General features: G+C 39.6%; 1 long non-coding RNA gene and 1 pseudogene across 2 annotated transcripts; one reads left to right on the forward strand and one right to left on the reverse strand.

The window, feature by feature from the left end:
• Window positions 1–7,137: 7,137 nt before the first annotated feature.
• On the forward strand, window positions 7,138–9,271 carry LOC148734425 (uncharacterized). The gene is made up of 3 exons (XR_015998261.1): window positions 7,138–7,199; window positions 7,874–7,961; window positions 8,245–9,271. It is a non-coding gene; the product is annotated as an uncharacterized LOC148734425 (long non-coding RNA).
• Window positions 9,272–14,955: 5,684 nt separating this feature from the next.
• Window positions 14,956–18,838, reverse strand: LOC111322246 (short-chain collagen C4-like; annotated as a pseudogene). The gene is made up of 5 exons (XR_015998805.1): window positions 18,045–18,838; window positions 17,166–17,185; window positions 16,970–17,077; window positions 15,642–15,773; window positions 14,956–15,528 (listed from the first exon to the last, which is right to left on the reverse strand). The product of XR_015998805.1 is annotated as a short-chain collagen C4-like (transcript).
• Between the last annotated feature and the right edge of the window lie 121 nt (window positions 18,839–18,959).

The following is an 18,959-nucleotide window of genomic DNA, read 5'->3' on the forward strand; positions in this document are numbered from 1 at the left end:
TTTGAAATTCTCGCTGGATTGGTTCCTCGACAAACCGACTTTTGTGGGATTTTTTTCGGTGAACTTAAAGGGAAACTATTTGGCTTTCGTGCTGCCGAGTTTTGATTCGAGGGAAAGTATTTAAGTGTTGTCTACGAGCGATTTTGGCGAGCATGTGTCAACAGAAGTTTCCGACCTTCCCGTACTTTATGCACGGTAATTTAGGGCGTCAAGTTAAAACACATCAAAACGGCCTCAAATCGCGAGGAGAACAACACAGACTACTCTCTACGAAGGTAAGACTTTATTTCTTTGATTATTTCACACAACTTTACATTTACGGAGCTCAAAAGCAAGTCCAACTAAACCACTATACAAACTCTTTAATTATTGTGAAGGTGTAGTCTGATCGTCCGGGTGAGTGTAGTCCTGAGAAGGACTGTTGTCGGTGGCAGTGACTGACGTTTCGACAACCTGTGCGGAAGTCATCATCAGAGTCAAGTGAATGATTGTTGTCAGTAGAATGTTCTTATTGCAGTTCGTGTGAAATGATCGGTTGGTTTTGCCGTGATGTTATTGGCTGTAAGACTCAAGTGACGTAAGTCGGTCGTGATTGGTCTTTAATTATTCACTGTGAAAGAGACTGTGACAGAGCTTGGGCCACCTGTGGTTCAAATGTACGCGGACGTCTACCATCGTTTTAGCGTTTCACTGAGGACACGAAGAGCCGCCTGGAGCCGATCGCCGGGCTGAGATTGTGTGGCTAGAGAATTGAAATGAAAGATCAACCTTTGCCCTTGAATTCTGCGGTGGATTTGTGGCCGTGGGTACATTTTAGCTTGGGATTTTTTACTTCGTTCGACAGTCTGTCCGGACAGAAGTGTTTGGCCTTGTCTTCTCTTTATGTGGTAGAAACCAGGATTAAAAAAACCGCTTAAATCAAGTGCAATCGGTAAAATAACGACACGAGGAGCAAACAACACACGTACGGAACAAGGTAAGCCATTTTTATTTAATATTTTCACTTTTAACTATCTCTGTGGATATCTTGCAGAAAATCCCATACAAATCCTTATAAATATGCAAATTGTGTTTCTTGTGTGGTTCTCAAAGAGAGCTTGGGCCGCCTGTGGATATAAGAACAATTTTCAATTTTCAGGCTGAATGTGTTCTTATATATATGCTCCCTTTTTACCAGATTTCAGCCTGGGTGTTCTTAATCCACATGTTCTTGTATGCGGGTTTTTACTGTATCGCTGAGTATTGTTATTCATTATTTGTAGTTTGACTCGCCCTACGGGCTCGTCAAAATACGGCACAACTTGTAAAAGCACTCAGCGATACTACACAACAAAACGTCTAATAAGATATCTATATTCAATCAACGAATAGATCTGTTTCCTTTAAGCTGGATGAATACTGGTCAACGCCAATATGTCCAGTTCGTTTAGGATGTTATCATGTTACAAAGTTCGAATTAAACAAAGAAACTTTGACGTTTACTTCTTTTGATACAAATATGGTGAACAATTCTAATACTAGTTGGTTTTGTGGCTGCTTCTTTGTTATTCGTAATTTAAACATTTACATCTATACCTATAAGTATATTGTTCCTGAAGTAACATGCAAAAATCCATTACAATTCTTATACTTTGCTTTAATTTTTGCTTTTCGGAATTGACCCAAGACATAAAAGAACGGTTGTCAATGTGTGTACCTTACCTTATTATTATTATTATTTTATTTGACTAGCGTGCCCTCTATGAGTAAGAGAATGTCCAATCTAAATGTTAATGCCAAACGAACGGACAGCTTGCTTTCCTGCGGACAAATGGTTATTTGACAAAACCGATCACCACGGTTCTGTCGCTCTGTCAAAGGACATAAATAAATAAATAAATACGTAAATTGAAGCTTCCCTCTAGGGGCTTTTCAGCCACAATGTAAACTAACTAAGTACTTAAAAATCCCCACTGGCAGGAGGCAGACCAGTGGGCTATTTACAGAGCACAGCCGAGGAGGCAGAGGCAACCGAGAACAAATCCAGTGAGTGGCGGGGTGGAGGACTTGAACTCAGGACACTGGATCACAAGTACAGCACCCTAACCACTCGGCCACGCCGCCTCCATGACATATTTTTTTGAATTGCAAATTCAGGACAAATGTTATTGCCTAGAGTCAATAGTCGCTTTTACAGTTGTGGGCTTGGTGGCCAAGCCTTTGAACAGGAGTGAGGCTAAGGGTGACCCTGTTGTGATAGAGACCTGTATCTAGTTAGGATGACAACAAAGTAATTTGCATTTGAAAAGCAGCAACATCTCTATCATAACAAGGTCACCATTAGCCTCACTCCTGTTCAAAGGCTTGGCCACCGAGCCCACAACTGTAAAAAGGACTATTACCACACTTGGGGTGTCCACTTACGAGACAGCGTAAACAAAAAAATGATCCAATTTAATTTTCAATTTAAACTTATCGCGTCCGCTTCCGAGATAGCGTAGGGAATATAGAAATACAGATTTAGACTGGGAAGCAAAACAGGAGATGAAAAAGTGTCCGTAACTAGAACTTTCCACTCACGAGAATGCCCTTTATCGGCGGTAGTGGGAATTAGAAATGAATGTTCCATTTATATTAAGACAGTTTAAACTTTTTCTTCAAAACTTTTTCTTCAAAATAGTTTATAAAAGTTAGCTACATAGGTTCATAGCACCGAAGGGAATTTCAATCCAAAATTTGATCATGGCTTTGGAAAAATAAATATTCTTCACTGACATCTCCTCGCTATGGTTGTGAGGTCCTGGGATTGTTGAAAAGTAGGGAAGGCAGGGGTGTGTGGGACACTACCGCAAGGAAGTCTGGGATAACACGTGATTGGAAGAGTTAGAACTCACGTTGACGTAAGACGTGACGAAATCTCAATAAAATCATTAACAGTATTTCAAATAATTTCAGATTTTATTAACGTTTGAATTTAAAGCACTCGGTATTCATAATAAGCTGCATTCTATTTCTAAGTACAGTGCACGGCTATAATCCGTATTCTCGGATATACCACAACGCCAGTCCTTTGCATTCGCTGTACAGTTTTTTTCTTCTATCGTCGTGGTCCTCATTTGTTAAACTAAGGCCGACTGATTTGGTCAGCCCCTTCTCTTCACGAGCCATTCCTTGATGGAAGAACTCTGGGAACGTTGCAAGGGCGACACTTACGCCCTGAGCCGGAAGCTGATAAACGACGTTCTTTCTTGACAAATCCCCGTTTGCTGATTTTGAAATCGCATCTTCTTTTTTATAGTCTTTCACTTGAAAATATTCTCCGTTAGAAGAAGTTCCCAGACCTTTCTCCTTTCGCTCGAGAAGTAGAAAATCGTCATTCTCATTTTCTTCTCTTAAGTGCAGTCTAAGAGCTTTAGATTCAGTCTCGCTATGGTTTTCAGTTGAATTTGATGGACACTGACTTGAACGGCACATTTCTGGGAACAGGTTTCTTTTTCTTGTCAAGCTAGGTGGAACCTTTTCTCGTAGAATATGACCAGAACTTATCTCCTTCGTCACGTAAGTAGATCAGCGATATTCACTCCTGAACAAGGTGTATGCCTTAAGATTTGAAAAATTTCCACAAGCTTTAATACCCTTCACCAAAGTGTTATTACCGTCCTACAATTGGTCAAGTCAAGTGGCGCGTGTTGACAATATCTTATTAGAAATTCTATCCGATCACGTTCGCTCCGGAGCGGCTGAATTTTTAATTGTGTTTTCTTTGATTGCTTTTGTTTGTAACCGATGCAGCTGGAGACATATTGTGAATCAAATTGCAAAACCGTGTCAGAGCGGCTGTGTGTAATTCACTTTGCCGACATTACAATCTGTTTAGATTAGTTCCGCTTCTCTTTAAATCAGTGCTTATGTAGCGAGCCCGTACAAACTGGGGAAACTACAAACCACCCCCTTTTAGTTGGTCACTGTCGTGTTAGATCCAATTGAGAATTATTTATTGCACATGCAAAATTGTGGTCAGATATTTGATAACAAAAGCCCTCTGTTATTATGGTTGTCGCATTAGTAAGTGGTTGGGGATAGTTTAATCTTTTTAGTTCCATAGAAACAAAGTTTTGCTTTGACTTTTTATCATTTTACAAACTAAGGTAGAGAAAAATATATGTTCGCAAATGTTACTTGCTTAGTTTTTGGTACTCTTCTGCATGTCGTGTCGGCAAACAAATATGGAGATACTAGAAGCGAATGGAAGTACAGTGAAATACATCACGCTTCAGTCAATAATTTCGCTTAACAGTTGGCCGCGGCTACAGTCTGACGGATGTAGATCACGCTTTGACGAATTTCTCGCCAAGATTGATCACGTTCCACTTTCGAATACATCTGCTCGAAAACTAATCCAAGGAAACTGATTCTGTTTACGACTAATTTGATAAATTGTGGCTTCTTCCTATTACAATAAATTTAGTCTCTACTATTTATTGGTTATGTACCATGACTTAAAAGGTGGTATCATACGGCACACAGGGTTGTAAACTTAAGATGACTAGCGAAATTTGCGCCTGTGATTTACCTTCTGTCCTACATGCTTTCTTTAACAATCTATTGTTACCAAACCAGGCATTAATTACATTTCCTTGTTGTGTGGAACTCGATAGGTGTCCTGAACCTTAATCTATATTATATTCCGATATTTTTGTGTTATTTCTTTGTTATCGGGGCAGGTTAAACCAGTGCAAAAGCCGGAAAGCGAAAACTTATTCCTAACACCCAGCAGGGAAATGCTAATAAAAGTGCTGTATGATTCCGATTACTTGTCAAAAAGAGTTTTACCCCGAGCCAGTTTAATTGGTTTAACTTGTCAGTGTAAGTAATACGGCTGCCACCAAGGTGCAAATGAAAATAGTTTTAAATATTAAGGATGGTCAAGTCCAAATATCACGTAGTCCTTGCCATGAAACGTGAGAGCCTTCATTGCTATCGATAGTTCGCATGTATCGATGCGCGCGGGAAACGCGAACTTTATTCAAGGGCCTAGGGTTGTTGCGGGAATTATAAAATTTACTCGTGTTTGTTGAGCACAGAATTTTTCGTGAAATCAAAGCTATTAGCCCAGGGTTTATAATTGGATCTTTAAGTGTCCCTATTTTTTAAAGCTAAAAAATCGCTTTTTTTCATTGCTTCCTTCTTTATTACCTCAAATTGTGGGATTGGCATACCATCACTAGGTAGAGCAATTTAATAATTATCTCTTGGAGATATGGCCACACACTTATTCGTAAACAACTCGCTTGGCCATTCACATGGCAACAAAGTATCTCAAATTTTCCAATTTTAGGAAAAAATTAGCTTTGTATCAAGTTTTATTTTGGTGGAAATATTTTGTTGTTACATAGATATATGAGGCAGTGCCGATATCCTTGTGTTTTGGGCCCCAACAAGCCTGTGAATACTGCCACTTCTCCCTGCTCTTCGACTCAAAGACAGACAACCGGTTTTTAATCTGGCCAGGAGCTCTGATTACTCAATTCAGCTTTGCCTATTGTTTATGAAGAAATGACAAGACCATAAAGGTCTAATAAATCCAACAACTTTAAATTTGGAACCGCATGACAGCCAGATTTATTATGTGAACACTAATTTAACGAATACTACGAATCGTTTCAAGCTGACAACAAATTGTAGCTAGGCCATCCTCCCATGAATCGTCCACGGCTATTTTACTTGAGTAGAATGATCGCACCGCTGCCATAAGAGAATACAAATCACCTTGTCTGTCCGCATCGATCGCACTTGATAAATTACACACCCGACTTGCGAGATGGTTCACTAAAAAAAGACTGTCCCCTAGTCTCCTATGAATACGTTCGATTACTTCTTGCTGAGTGTCGTGAAGATGTCGACGGGCCTGTGAGATAATGCCAGGAATTCTAACGAAAAAATCGCCAATGTAGGTAGCGTCCATTATGGCGTCGCCTTTACAACGCGAAATAGGCTCGTGACGCGCGCGTCGGTCTCGTTCCGAAGATTTTCGGAAAAGCTCAGAAAATCGATATTTTCAACCTATATATAAGAGGCTGTACTTTCAAGTGACACATATATATGTTGAACTTTACAACCTGTATTTGTCTCAACGTAAGCTATATATAAGCAATATTCAACCCATTTATTACACAGTACAACATATATTTAGTGATACAACCTATATTTTAGTTTTCAACATTTTTGTCACGCTTGGCGTTCCATAACAAATATCACGCGTTTATTTTATTTCTTATATAGCGCTATTTACAAAAACAGAGCAATAGCGCGTTATAACCCTCCCATTAATTTTTGCGCGATTTTATTGGTTACTTTACGTCACGTGGTGCAAAATCACAGGACAGTTATCACGCAATAACCCCCTTCCGCGTTGATATTTGTCCTCCGATTTTTTCTGTGAAAAAGAAACATATAGTCAACACAAGAGTTTTAACTTTTCCGTTCTCCTGTTTACATGGAAGGAAACCAAACTCGTTTTTTTTTTTGCTTGTTTGCTTCAATCACGCGCATTCGCCATCAGATCACCACTGGCTTTCTTACTATGATTACTCGCAGTTTGATTGCGATGTGAAAATTAATGGGAGGGTTATAAAATAAATAAACCCCGTTCTGGCTTGCTGGTATGTCGGCTGATAGTATCCTTGGCTGAGTGATTGTCCTGGAAATTTCATATTTGCCTTCGAAGCTTCGCTTCTCGGCCAAATATTCATTTTTCGGACAATCTCTCAGCCGCGGACATTATCAGCCGACATACCAGCCGCCCGAAGGGATTTATTTACTAAATATTTGTACTCCAGAAATATGCGCGAAATTTGCTCGCACTGAAATAACAATTTGGCGTCTTGGATGATAAATCTTTTATTAGACGTTTTGTTGTGACGTTTTGTTTTTGTGTTTGTAGTTTGACTCGCCCTACGGGCTCTTCAAAATACGGCCCAACTCGTATAAATACTCAGCGATGCTACACAAAAAAACGTCTAATAAGATATATTTAATATTCTCCATAATATTTTCTAAACGTTTCCTATGTTCCGACTATGATGTTGCGGGGAGAAATTAAATGCTCGTCACTTTTACAGGTTAAATGGTTGACTGAATAATTTCAAAGGAGAGGAAGAGGAAATGAATACAAGAGATAGGGATTAAAACGATAAAAAACGTGTTTTAGTCTCGCGTGGGTGAGTTTTCAGATGGTGTTTCATGAACCTTCAACTAAAGACTGACTTGAACTTGGTCAGGACGCTCATGTTCTTCTCTACATCTTCGTTTGGTTGTCCTCTGAAAACACAGTATGAGTACCTGCGATTCAAGCTCGTCTTTATTTACGAGCAAATGAGTTTGTTTTACAATTCTGAACAATGAACAAATAAATACTGATAATACTATGTTTACGAAAAGCCCAACCGATGATGCAAAAATAATAAATAGTTTTAAAACATTGTTTACTTCCTATACAATGATTTAATCGGAGTTTAAAACGTAACGTGCTGTTGGGAGTGATTTGATAACTGGCTGGTTATGGTCGCGGGTCTTTCCTTTTGCGTAGACAACTCACTAAGGTAAAACTTTGGTATGAAGTGGTTCCAGAGGCGAACAGACGGTGCGGAAACACCGCCAACATAAGGAAGGTCATTTTAATTTTGCAACTTATCAATGTGCAGGCTCTAGTTGTTCGAAAGCTGGATAAGGCTATTCGCTGGATAAATTAGTATCCAGCGGATAGCGTGGTATATTTTGTAAATATTCATTTATTCGGTGGATGGCGCTATCCAGCCTTTGAACAGCCGAGGCCAGAATTTAAAAATATATCGTTTCTGCTGATTCCTGAATGTTTATTTTCCGTTGTTCATAGGCCTCCTATGGAGCCTGGGCCGTCTGTGGTTGGGGCAAAGATTGTCACGCGTTCTTTCAATTTGCTGGTAGATCTCACGTGTTTCCAGGTTAGACGTGAACACAGCTTCCTTCTTTCATTTGATCGCGAATGTATGAGAGTGTGAAGAGTCATGCACATAGACTATTATCCTTCACAAGTTTATTTAGATAACGCTATAAGCTTTATTTTCTCAAACAGCAAACGTTTCGGATAGCCCCAATTCTTCCATATCATTTACATCAGTTTGAATTAATTATTTGAGGGTATTAACGTATAAAAGAGCACTTTATGTGATAATGAGATTTTAGTACCAGTTTTGTTTGTGCACACTGAGGAAGATATCGCTGCAGGTCGCCACACCGAAGAGAGACTGCTGATAAACATGAAAGATCAGATCCATGGAAAACAATCATTAGCCAGGTCTGAAACAAATTCTGAACGCGAACTAAACGAAGTTGCCAAAATAGAAACAGATACAACAGTTTCCACGACGCATCTTCGTAATGTGGCTTCAAAAACACTCGCTGGAAACGAACTGCAAGTCTATCAAACACATTCAAATGCTATGGAAGCAAAGTTACGAAGACGTCGTTTTAAATCCAGCGGAACTCTACGCCCGGCGCATCGCGAATGTTTGGAATTCGAATCACCTTTGAAAGGAACTCCATGGGAGGAAGCCATGCGATTCAGGTCCATAACGGCAACATCTTGCTCGAATTCGCCCCAGAGATATCGAAAGCTAATTCGTCGACGGAGTGAAAAAGAGGAAGAATGCATTGACTTTTGGATGAAATTTTTTGGATAAACATTGACGATTTCATCTTTTGGACAAAGTGAGGGATGGTGGAGTGGACATTACGGTTTTTTCTTATGTTGGTTTACTTTGAGATTTATCGTAGACCGTGCCTCAGTGTTTAAATGATTGTATAGTCGTTGGAGAGAGTTTGAAAATTAGGCTTATTTGCCTTGCCAGAAATATAAGTAGGACTTGTTTTTCCCATTGGTAATAAGGACGACTTTTTGCGACCAGTAATTGCCTCTTAAATAGGTCAGTGAATCCTGAGATTTCTGGAGTGTGTATTTAGTTTCATTTTCATCGATAATTCCGATTTAACATTCAGATTCTGTCGTTTTAGAACAACAAGCTGGTAAGTGATTGATGCTAAGTATCTCTAGTCTCTTATGCGAGTCACTGAACACGGGTCCATGTTGACACCTGCCAGTTTACACGTGATGGAAGTTAAATCTAGCCGAGAGTAGAGTTGATACTATCTGCATTTTAAAACTGTTTGATGGAATGAGTGAGTGTATAAAGGACAGCGACTTACTATTAGACTAGAGCAGAAAATGATTAAATTTTTAAATCAGTTCCATTTATTCGCGGACTCATGACTGGATCTGCTCGTGAAAATTTCCCTCAGGGGCATATGTCAATTCTATCCTCTCTTTGAAAAGTCAAGAAAAAGAAAATAAAAACATACTGTAAACAAACAAAAAAAAAATCCCAACCATAGACTTTGGGACAGAGATGAAGGCAGGATATTCTTTTAGTTCACGTGCATCCTCTCACATTTTGTGATCCTCACGTGTTCAGTGTTCAAAGTAAAAGAAATGGGCACTCATTTGCTTAAGCAAGTGTCAAGTTTTAATTAAAGGGTGCGCAAAATTGTTTGTTTAGTCCCGTTTAAGTGGCTGGTACCAGTTTTCATCTTTTAGATGGTTTGTAACATTGAAAGAATACAACAAAAAGACTGACCAAGGCCAGTTGAACACTTTTACAGGGTTGAATTATATAATCATTGGCTATCCAAAAATAAGTGTCATTTCGTCACTGGCAGTTTCCATGGCAACGCTTTCAAAGGATTATTCAGACGCATTTTTTAGCTTATGGCTCAAATAATTTGAAAACTAACTCAGTGACCCCGTAATTTTTCTTAGTGATTGCTTTCAGCACTCGAAAAGGAAACTGCATAAAGATTTAAAAAAAAAAAATACGGAGCGGAATTTCAGAAAATCTAGAAAAAGGCAATTTTCACGCATAGCAAATGTCCTTCCGTGGAATTTTCTATTTTTTTCCGACGATTCCTTTCAATATTACTATTATATTGGAACAATAAAAAGAAGGGGTCACCGGACTTGTTTTCATGCAATAGCTTTCTTGAGTTTAGCAATTCCCACGCGCGTTCTCGCGCATTTAACAATCTGGATTCTATAAGATCGAGATTTGCTCATGATCTGTTATAGCTACCGCTGACTATCGCGTGTGTTCGCGCAAGCACCTACGATCTGAAGTTTACAGACGTTTACTGCTTAGAAAACATCATTCAATAGCCGTCAAAGACAGCCTCCCGGGCTCATCTTAAAGGACCTACTCACAACTTCTGGCTATATTCTATTATTTTCTTTGACGTTTCACAGTCTTCTTCCGCTTCAGGTAGATTGTAGTTCACTTGAGTTTTCCTTTTTTTCCCGTCGCAAGATTTCGTATCGGTTGGATATTTCGTTTAGATGTGAAGCGATCTTCATGTCTCAAGTCCGAGAATCGCCTCCTTTATCTTCGTTTCTGTCTCCAGCATACGCAGTGGCCGTTCAACACATCAAATACACGCTGTTAGGTAAACTTCTTACAAAAGTAGAATAAAGCCTCGTGGCGCCATCTTTGTTTAGAATTTTCGTCTTTTAATCTCGCGCTTCTTTCGCACGTTTCTCTCGCGCGTGACGCAAGAGTGACCTGTTTCCCGCGCGAGAAAACTGGTACTAGCCACCTTAAGAATGAGTTCAGCAAATTACCTCGTTCAGTCATTATAGAGTAAATAGCAATGATGTTTTTTCTCACCGAATTTATCATGAAAAAATTCCTCTTCATTTGGCCTAAAATGTCTTGTGAGAAACTTTTATCATTCGTTATCTTTGAGTCTAATCGTCGAAAAAGAGTTGATCGCCCACTGAATGAGAGTCTACAGAAATTTGAGCAAATTTTTACATCAGCACTGCCAAAGCCCAATTTTAATGTTGGGGTTCGAAACAACGCATGCTATAATGCATGGGAATCAAGCTACTGGGAGGACAAAAAAAAACAAAATGACGTTCCTCTGATTACGTTTTAATAAAGTCGAGAAAGAAGAAGTAAAAAAGGGAAAAATCAAAAGAAATATTGATGATACGCGCATCAAAAAGAGAAATCTCAAAGGTTTGTTCTGGAAAATATGGCGTATCCAGATAGATTTATTTTAAAGTCGGATTTACTGTTGTATGTATTCTTTTAATGATGGCCTCGTTGACGAAGCTCATTGTCTGGGAAGATTTCGTAACTCCCACAACACCTTAAGACAAGCCGGCTTGTACTTGCTCGGAGTTGCGATATTGAACTATCCTTATTTATTGACTCCTTCAGTTAAGAAAATAAAGAAGACGTGTCTTTTCTTAGTGATGAGCATAAATCCTTAATCAATTTCAAAATTGCTCAAATTAGCAAATGAAAACAACTGGATCACAGAGCTGTCGACGTTAATGAAAATTTCCAGCGATTTAGCAATCACTTTTGTTTTCTAACCTAAGTGCAAATTAAAGCAAAACATATTCAAAAGAAAACAATGTGTTGGGCATGTTCGCGAGTAAATATCGCATGTATTTGTACATTGAATGTGAATTAACACACACATTGCAAAATGGTCTTGACGTGATCTATATAACAAGGTTACAGGGTTAAAGACGGGCATTTAACTTAACTTCTCATACATGTTACTTCATCCAAGTCATCGCTGTACGAAGAAAAAGCCAAACGTAATCCAGGTGAGAAACCTCCTACCATTCCCAATGGAAGATCAACTCGCTAAAGATAAGCTTTCGACACAGAAGATAGCACTCACAAGAAAGTCGTGGGAAGAATACCAAGTTGAAGACGAGCAAAGCGAGGGTAACATTCTACGATGTACATCTCCATTAAGAAAATCTCTTGAAAACGAACAGCAGGTATCCCAAACAAAGGTACCGAGGTCTCGTTCAGATTTCAAAAGAGTTGGTGGCGAATGTTCGGAATTGGAATCGCCGCTTAAGGGGAAACCCTGGGAAGATGCCGAATGGGACCCGATAACATCAAGAAGAAATCGAAAACCAAGGCGCGAGAAAAGGGAACAAGAGGAAGAATGCGTTGAGTTTTGGCTGTAGTTTTTTGGCTAAGCTCTGCGATGATCGATCGATGGATGTTTCACTATGTATCAAAGATTGGAGATGACGTGGGTCGACGTGGATTATGCGGTCCGAAGAGAGAAAACAGTAGCATTAAGATTATTATTTCGATATCCATGAGTATGGGATGAACTTGGCTTAGAGTTGCGCCCAGCTTGATTTCAACTAAAGAGTTATATGTGGAATATGTGGCACAGGCATAAGCCAGGACCAATATCTGGAGGCTGTACGGTGTGCAGCACTCCAGCTGAGAGTGCCCATGGTTCCAGTCATCACGCCCACTTCAATCATCAAGCGTTTTGTGAAGTGACAAGTGTACTAAGCTCATTAATCTTTTCGCTTTGCCACGTTATGCCTGTAGGACTCTAAGTAATGCTTCCCCCATCGAAACTGTGGTATACTATGGCTTCGAAGAGGACCAATAGTCTGTTTATTTCTATTTTTTTTCTTTTACTTATCACACATTACTTTGGACTCGTGTTTGTGCAGCTTTTCAGCTTTGGACAAAACTCAGAATGTTGATTAACTTATTTTTGTAATTCTCAGAGAACAAAAATGTTTTGTCTACACAGTTACTGTGACACCGAACTCCAGAAATACTTATGGAATGTCCATGTATTTGAAGGAAAAAGTAAATGGGCAGAGATAACTAAACAGCAGCACTACGGAATATGCTTACTCTTGGACGATGCACACTGTCCTCTTACAATCAAATCAAAGTGTTTATGGTTTTCAGAGTTTCACGATAAAAAGTAATTAATCGGTGCAATAATTTACTTTGCAAGGTTGCATGGCGATATTTGCTGCAAATTCTGCAAATTCTGCGCAGACCTGGGAGAGAAAAGTGATCTCATTGGAGTTACAACCTCGGAGACTGCATTGATATCAGTGTTCAAAAATTCAACCGGCTCTCCATAATATCTTACCTTAGACGCGGCCGAGACTCAAATGACCGCATAGAAACTAATACTAGGAAATTTAACAAGGGCAGCCGCGAATTAGAACTGTAAGCCAATCAGCTGTCGCCCTGCAAAAGAGGCTGACTTAAGCGGGTACTTCAAATTGAACTTTCGTTGTTTGCTTTGTACAGGGAGCATCTCTAGGCAGGTATTTTCGTCAAAATATTACAAAAGAATGGAATATGAAAAAGAACTTGCATTATGCAAAAAGAAAAAAAAATCTACCATGGCCAGGCAAAGTCCTTGCTGGCCTCCAAGAAGTTGATGTTTAATGTTTACCTGCTGATCTGAACGTTCAACCAAGCCCAGGGAACTGGTAATTGGCGTTCTTTGTCCATACCTTTGCTGTATTCTTTTGTTTCCAAATGGTAAGAGCGTGTCAGTTGTAAAGGCGGAAAAATGTAATATGTGATATTCCTAATTAGCATAAATTAATATTTTGCCAGCACGTGTCAGAGGACTGGAGGCGAGTGCGAGGCGCGCGGAGAGTTACAGTCATACTAAGTGAAGCGTACCCCTCAAGATTACTTTAATGAATTGAACAATTGGATATTGAACCCGCCAGTCGTGTCCAGAATGCAATAATGAATTGATTATTTGATTATTGAACCCGCTAGCCGTATCCGTTTTGAAAAGGCGCGGATCATTGTTCAAATTAGAAGTCCATTTCTGAAGTCCAATAAAATTGTTCTATTGGACGAGGAATCCTGAAAATTAACGAACTGCACTGTAAAAACACTGCGAAAACAGTCGCTCGCAAATATTAACGAAATAAAAAGTCATGCGCTGGCTTCGCCCGTAAACTATTTTTTCGACCATGAATACACACAAGAATTTCTACACGTTCGTCAAGATGTAAATAGGCGAAAAAAGCTCTCGATAACATTCCATTTACAACATTTACAAGAAGTTCTACACTACACTCGAACTCACCTTTCCCCCCATGTCTGACGCCATGTTGAAATAGTTCCGATCCATCGTCACGTGTTCGCATAATCCAATCAGAAATGAACTTCTGATTTGAACAATAATCCGGGCCTTTTCAGAACGAATACGGCTATCGGGTTCAATATTCAAATAATCAATCCATTATTGCATTCTTGAAACGGTTAGCGGGTTCCATGTTCAAATATTCAATTCGTTATTGCGCTCCTGAAACGATTAGCGGGTTTAATATTCAAATAATCAAATCATTAATGTAATCCTGAGGGGTACGCTTCACTTAGTTTGACTGTAAAGGATCGAGGTTAGTCCTTTAAGGTCGTTAGTAGGGCGTGACATTCTACGCTCAGCCTTCGCTGTGATTTTTTTGGTTTCGTTTTCGTTTCTGAATTTCAGTTATTTGTTATTATTTTTTCCTGAATTATTGTCAAGTTCACATCAGGTTTTACTCAGAGCTGTACTCGCATACTTCCTTACTTGTGTATATCATGTTATTCATGGAGTAGCCTGACCCCGAAGGTAGCAACACAGCCTTGCGTGGGGGTACACGTTCCCTATTTTCTCCACCCGCTTATTTTTGGGGTTTTCGTGTTCGGCTTTGGTTCATTTAGTTTTCCCTTGATCGTAACGTGCTTTTGTAAGCATATTGGTGTTAAATAAACAGCACGGTCGTCTGGGTTCGATTAAGGGGCAGCTTCTTACCGGACTGATTTCTTCGTTATCTGAGATTTGTTCACTCAGAAACAGGGCTCATGGATTCGTTTCGAAAGCGGAAGCATTCCAACTAGTTTATGAATTTCCTATTTCTTCTATTGGTGAAGTTGCTTGAATTTGTGGTTTTCATCTATCTGATTTAAACTTGTAATCCTGAGAACGTTTCCAATTTTTTTCCCTATATTATTATAACTTTTTAGAAGTGAATGCCGGAGACATTGTCTATTTGAAAGAAATATAAAACAGATTTGTAACTCATTAAAACTTCAATAATTTTATTTGTCTTACAACAAATTTTCTTAGCTTTACCAATACCATGCCCAAGATATGGAACAGTTTTGAAGCTTTAAACTGGTTTCGGAGTCAGTTCTGGGTTCACTTAGTACACACTGCGCATGTCAACTCCCTGCCTTTAACATATGGGAGACATGGTAACGAGCCACAAGATCCTTCCACGAGGTACAGAAGGGCACCGTTATGGTCAGGATGACTGCCATGAACAAACTCTGGATCCTTGTCAACACAAATGAATTTGCTAGAATGGTGGTTGTAACGCTCTGACATTAGGTACCCGTGGTACTCTTCGGTCCAACCAGAAGGACAGACATTCCTCGCGGGTATCATCAGTTCGGTTGCACGCGATTTGACGTAACACAAGACACATGGTGGATTGTGATCGTGCAGCTTCCGTTTAAAATCTCATACTCGGCGCCATAAATGTAAGAGTGGGACTGGAACCCGTCCTGATACGTGTCGTACTTCGGTATTTTGGCAGGCAAAGGTATTCTCCTCCACCACCACTATGTGAGTAGTGGCTACCTCCAACAATACCTAGATGCCAGCACATTTATATACATTATTAAAGCATAATTTGTATAATGTAATTCGTCCCGACTGTCTCACTTCAGTTTGCCTACTAAAGTTTGTTTGTAATCCAACCTCACCTTTGTACACAATATCAGCACCACTAGGACATGTGGTCCTTCCCCAGCGAACATATTTCACCCCACCAGCATCTCGTCCTTTATCACCTTTGGGCCCTTGAAGTCCTCCAGTCCCAGGCCTCCCGACTTCACCTATATTCCATAAACAATATCTAAGTGATCGCAACGACCAATCGAAAAAAAGAAATTATACGAAGGCAAAAATGGTTCAAAGTAAGATAGATAGATAGATAGTTTAGATAGTTTATCAGAATATCGAACATGGCAGTCCGTAGACTGAATTGCGTTACAATTACTTAGAACTAGGAATAAATACAATTGAAATTATAATAAAACCACAAATGCGAAAAACTCTCTATATATGAATATGTACAAACTAGTCTAAAAAAAAATTTATGTACACATACTTGGAATAAAAGTGTTCTTAAAACGATTTGTATGTGTACGGGGCATGGCATAAGCCCTGGACTGTCTTGGATTATATCTGTGTTCTCTCTTATTAGGTAAGACAGGCACGAGTTTGTGATCCGGGCATGACGTGATAGACTCGAAAAGCTTGCTACACAGAGCCACGCGTCTCGCGTGCAAGGTTACTACGTCGAACCTGGCCAAACATTCGAAATATGACGCATAAGGACAAATGATGAAGAGCGCTCTCTTTTGCACTCGTTCAATGTCGTCACTAAGATACTGTGGGAGCGCGTGATGGAAAACTGGTGCACAGCACTCTAAAACAGATCTTATCACGGTGCAAGAAAAATTTATAATGTCGCTCAGTGGAACGTTTGCGCGCTTTAGGAGAACAATAAAATAAAGGCGCTTGTTCGCTTTCTTAATGCACTCTGAAATATGTTCGTTCCATTTTAAATCTGAGCTAATAGTGACTCCTAGGATTTTTATACTGTTTGATACTGATAGTTCCTTGCCATTAATCACAATTGGTGGAAAATTGTGAGCGTTCCTTTTAAAGTCAATGCGCATCTCCTTGCATTTATCCGCGTTCAGTTCCATCCTATTTTCGATCGAACACGCCTCAACAGCGGAAACTGAAATCTGCTTGAGTAACTTAATCTGCTTGAGCTCGAGATCAAGCGAGTTTTCTAGACCAATCACAGAGAAGAAAAAAAGAAAAGGAAAATTAACGCAGTAACATATTTTTTCGGGACTTCTTTAAAAATTGCTCTAAAAAGGCATTTCAATAAACAAAAGTGCAAGATAAAATTGGTGATTAGGTTCATATGAGGCTTCTAAATACTCAACTAGCTATAGCATTTTATTCATCCCTTATTTGTGGCGTCATTCATTGGCGGTAAGTTACTTCGTATTACCTTTTTGTCCTCGGGTACCCGGTTGTCCAGGCATTCCGGGGGAACCCGGTTTCCCAGGAATTCCCGGGGCTCCCATTGGACCAGGTTGCCCGTCGCGACCATCTCGGCCTGAGAGGTTCCAAAAAGATAAAAAAAATTAGAGAATTGACAAAAACAAAGCAATAGAAAGGACGTGATACACTAAAAGATTCCTTACCTCGGAGATAGGCATTCATCCTGGAAAGAAATAAAAGGCATTTATTAGGTAGAGGTCTTAAACATTAAGGAGTAATCTCCTGTCATAGAACTAGCATTCAATAAGTTGATAACCACACACTTAGCTGTCAGTTGGAGTTTATCGCCTGGGGGGGGGGGGGTTCGGAGGATTATTTTTGGGAGGATACAAAGGGGGAGCCAGTCGCCGCCAACAGAGTACAAAGCGGGGGGGGGGGGAATTGCCCACCAATGAACTGTCAGTGATCAGGCAAATTAGATCGTGACACAAGTAACATCCTCCAACCCTCACTCCCTCCAGGCGATAGATAATGACGGTCCCAAAACAATAACATCCACGCCAGTGGAAAATTACAGCCAATTTTATTTTTTTGGAAGGTTTCGTTTTGCAAACAGTGCAAGTAAATTGGTGGTATTATGGTTGGATTAAGTCACTCGAAGTACCCTTAGAACCAGGTTAATTATTTTTAAAAAAAAGGATACTGAGCTGTCATGCGAAAAAATACAAATAGGTAAGCCATGGATTACCTCTTCGTTTATTCACGCTACACATTCAGGTGGTTAAATGAAGTTTTAATCAAGGGTTGGTGTAGGAATGCATGCACTTTAGGTCTCTAGCTAACAATTTCCAAATCTCGAAATTTTCACGAAAAAAAGGCTTTTACGCGTATATGACAAAGGCCCCGGATTAGGCTCATATTTTGGAAGAATCAATTTTTGATTACTGTCAGCTATTCAGTCGTTCACTATCAGTATTACCACTTTTATTTTTTTTTAAATATTCAATCATTTACAGTATGGAAGGATTCACTTGAAACGCAAAAGTTTTGTGACGCTAAAATATCAAAATCTAACCAAGTACCTCTTCTCAAGGGCTTTGAGTCGTTTCTCAAAATCTTTAGAATCGCTCACTTCGGTATTTTGGTTCGCCGATCTTTTTTCTTTGGCATGTGCGTCACCCCTTTATTTAACCAAGGACGTTTCCTGGGTCAGCTTGGCGCTCTTGCGCAAGCCTGACTTTTGCAGTGCTGTAATTTGCTGATAACATAGGAGATATAACAAAATAACAGCCCACAGGCCAAGTCGGTGGGTAGAACTTATCGCAATTTTCATCTTGACTTAGTGTTTTCTGCGTCTAGAAACAGCCACTTCCTCGAAGTGATGTTTGTATTGAACTGAAGGTTTTCCATACAGAAGCTCTACGATATCGATGACTCATTGCGATTTGATTGGAGGCTGTGACACCACTCAACCTTCACTCTTTGGACAAGAATTTTCCAGTATAATTGAAAATAGGACACACTGGCGTTTTCCATCAACTGCCATTTAAAACAGACTTATATAGGCAGAGATGATTTTGAAATGAGTGAGGCGTATTGTTCCGTTTGCTGTGCGCAATTTACTCATGGAGGCTCGCTCGTATCCGAAGATCGTGTTGCTATTTCACGACTCAAGTTGGTAGCTATCAATAACAACTGAGAAATTTCGAATTACCCATTCAAAGTGCCTTTCTGATGCGTTATTAGACAGGTCACTAAATGCGAAACAAAAACATTTGTCTCCTTTTCAAGTCAACCATGAAATTAAGTTCTCCGCCGGTTAATAAACGAGAAGTAATTCCAGAAGCTCTTCGTTTGAATTACGTTATACCACCGACGACACGCCAAATGATATTTAAAATTTAAGTTTTTAACACGAAGGAAACACTGAGTCAAGCGAAAAATAACTAGAAATATGATAATAGTTGTGACCTGAGGTTCTCCATTCACGAGTGGAA

This window comes from Stylophora pistillata, chromosome 3 (genome assembly GCF_964205215.1).
Source record: "Stylophora pistillata chromosome 3, jaStyPist1.2, whole genome shotgun sequence".
NCBI classification, from domain to species: Eukaryota; Metazoa; Cnidaria; class Anthozoa; order Scleractinia; family Pocilloporidae; genus Stylophora; species Stylophora pistillata.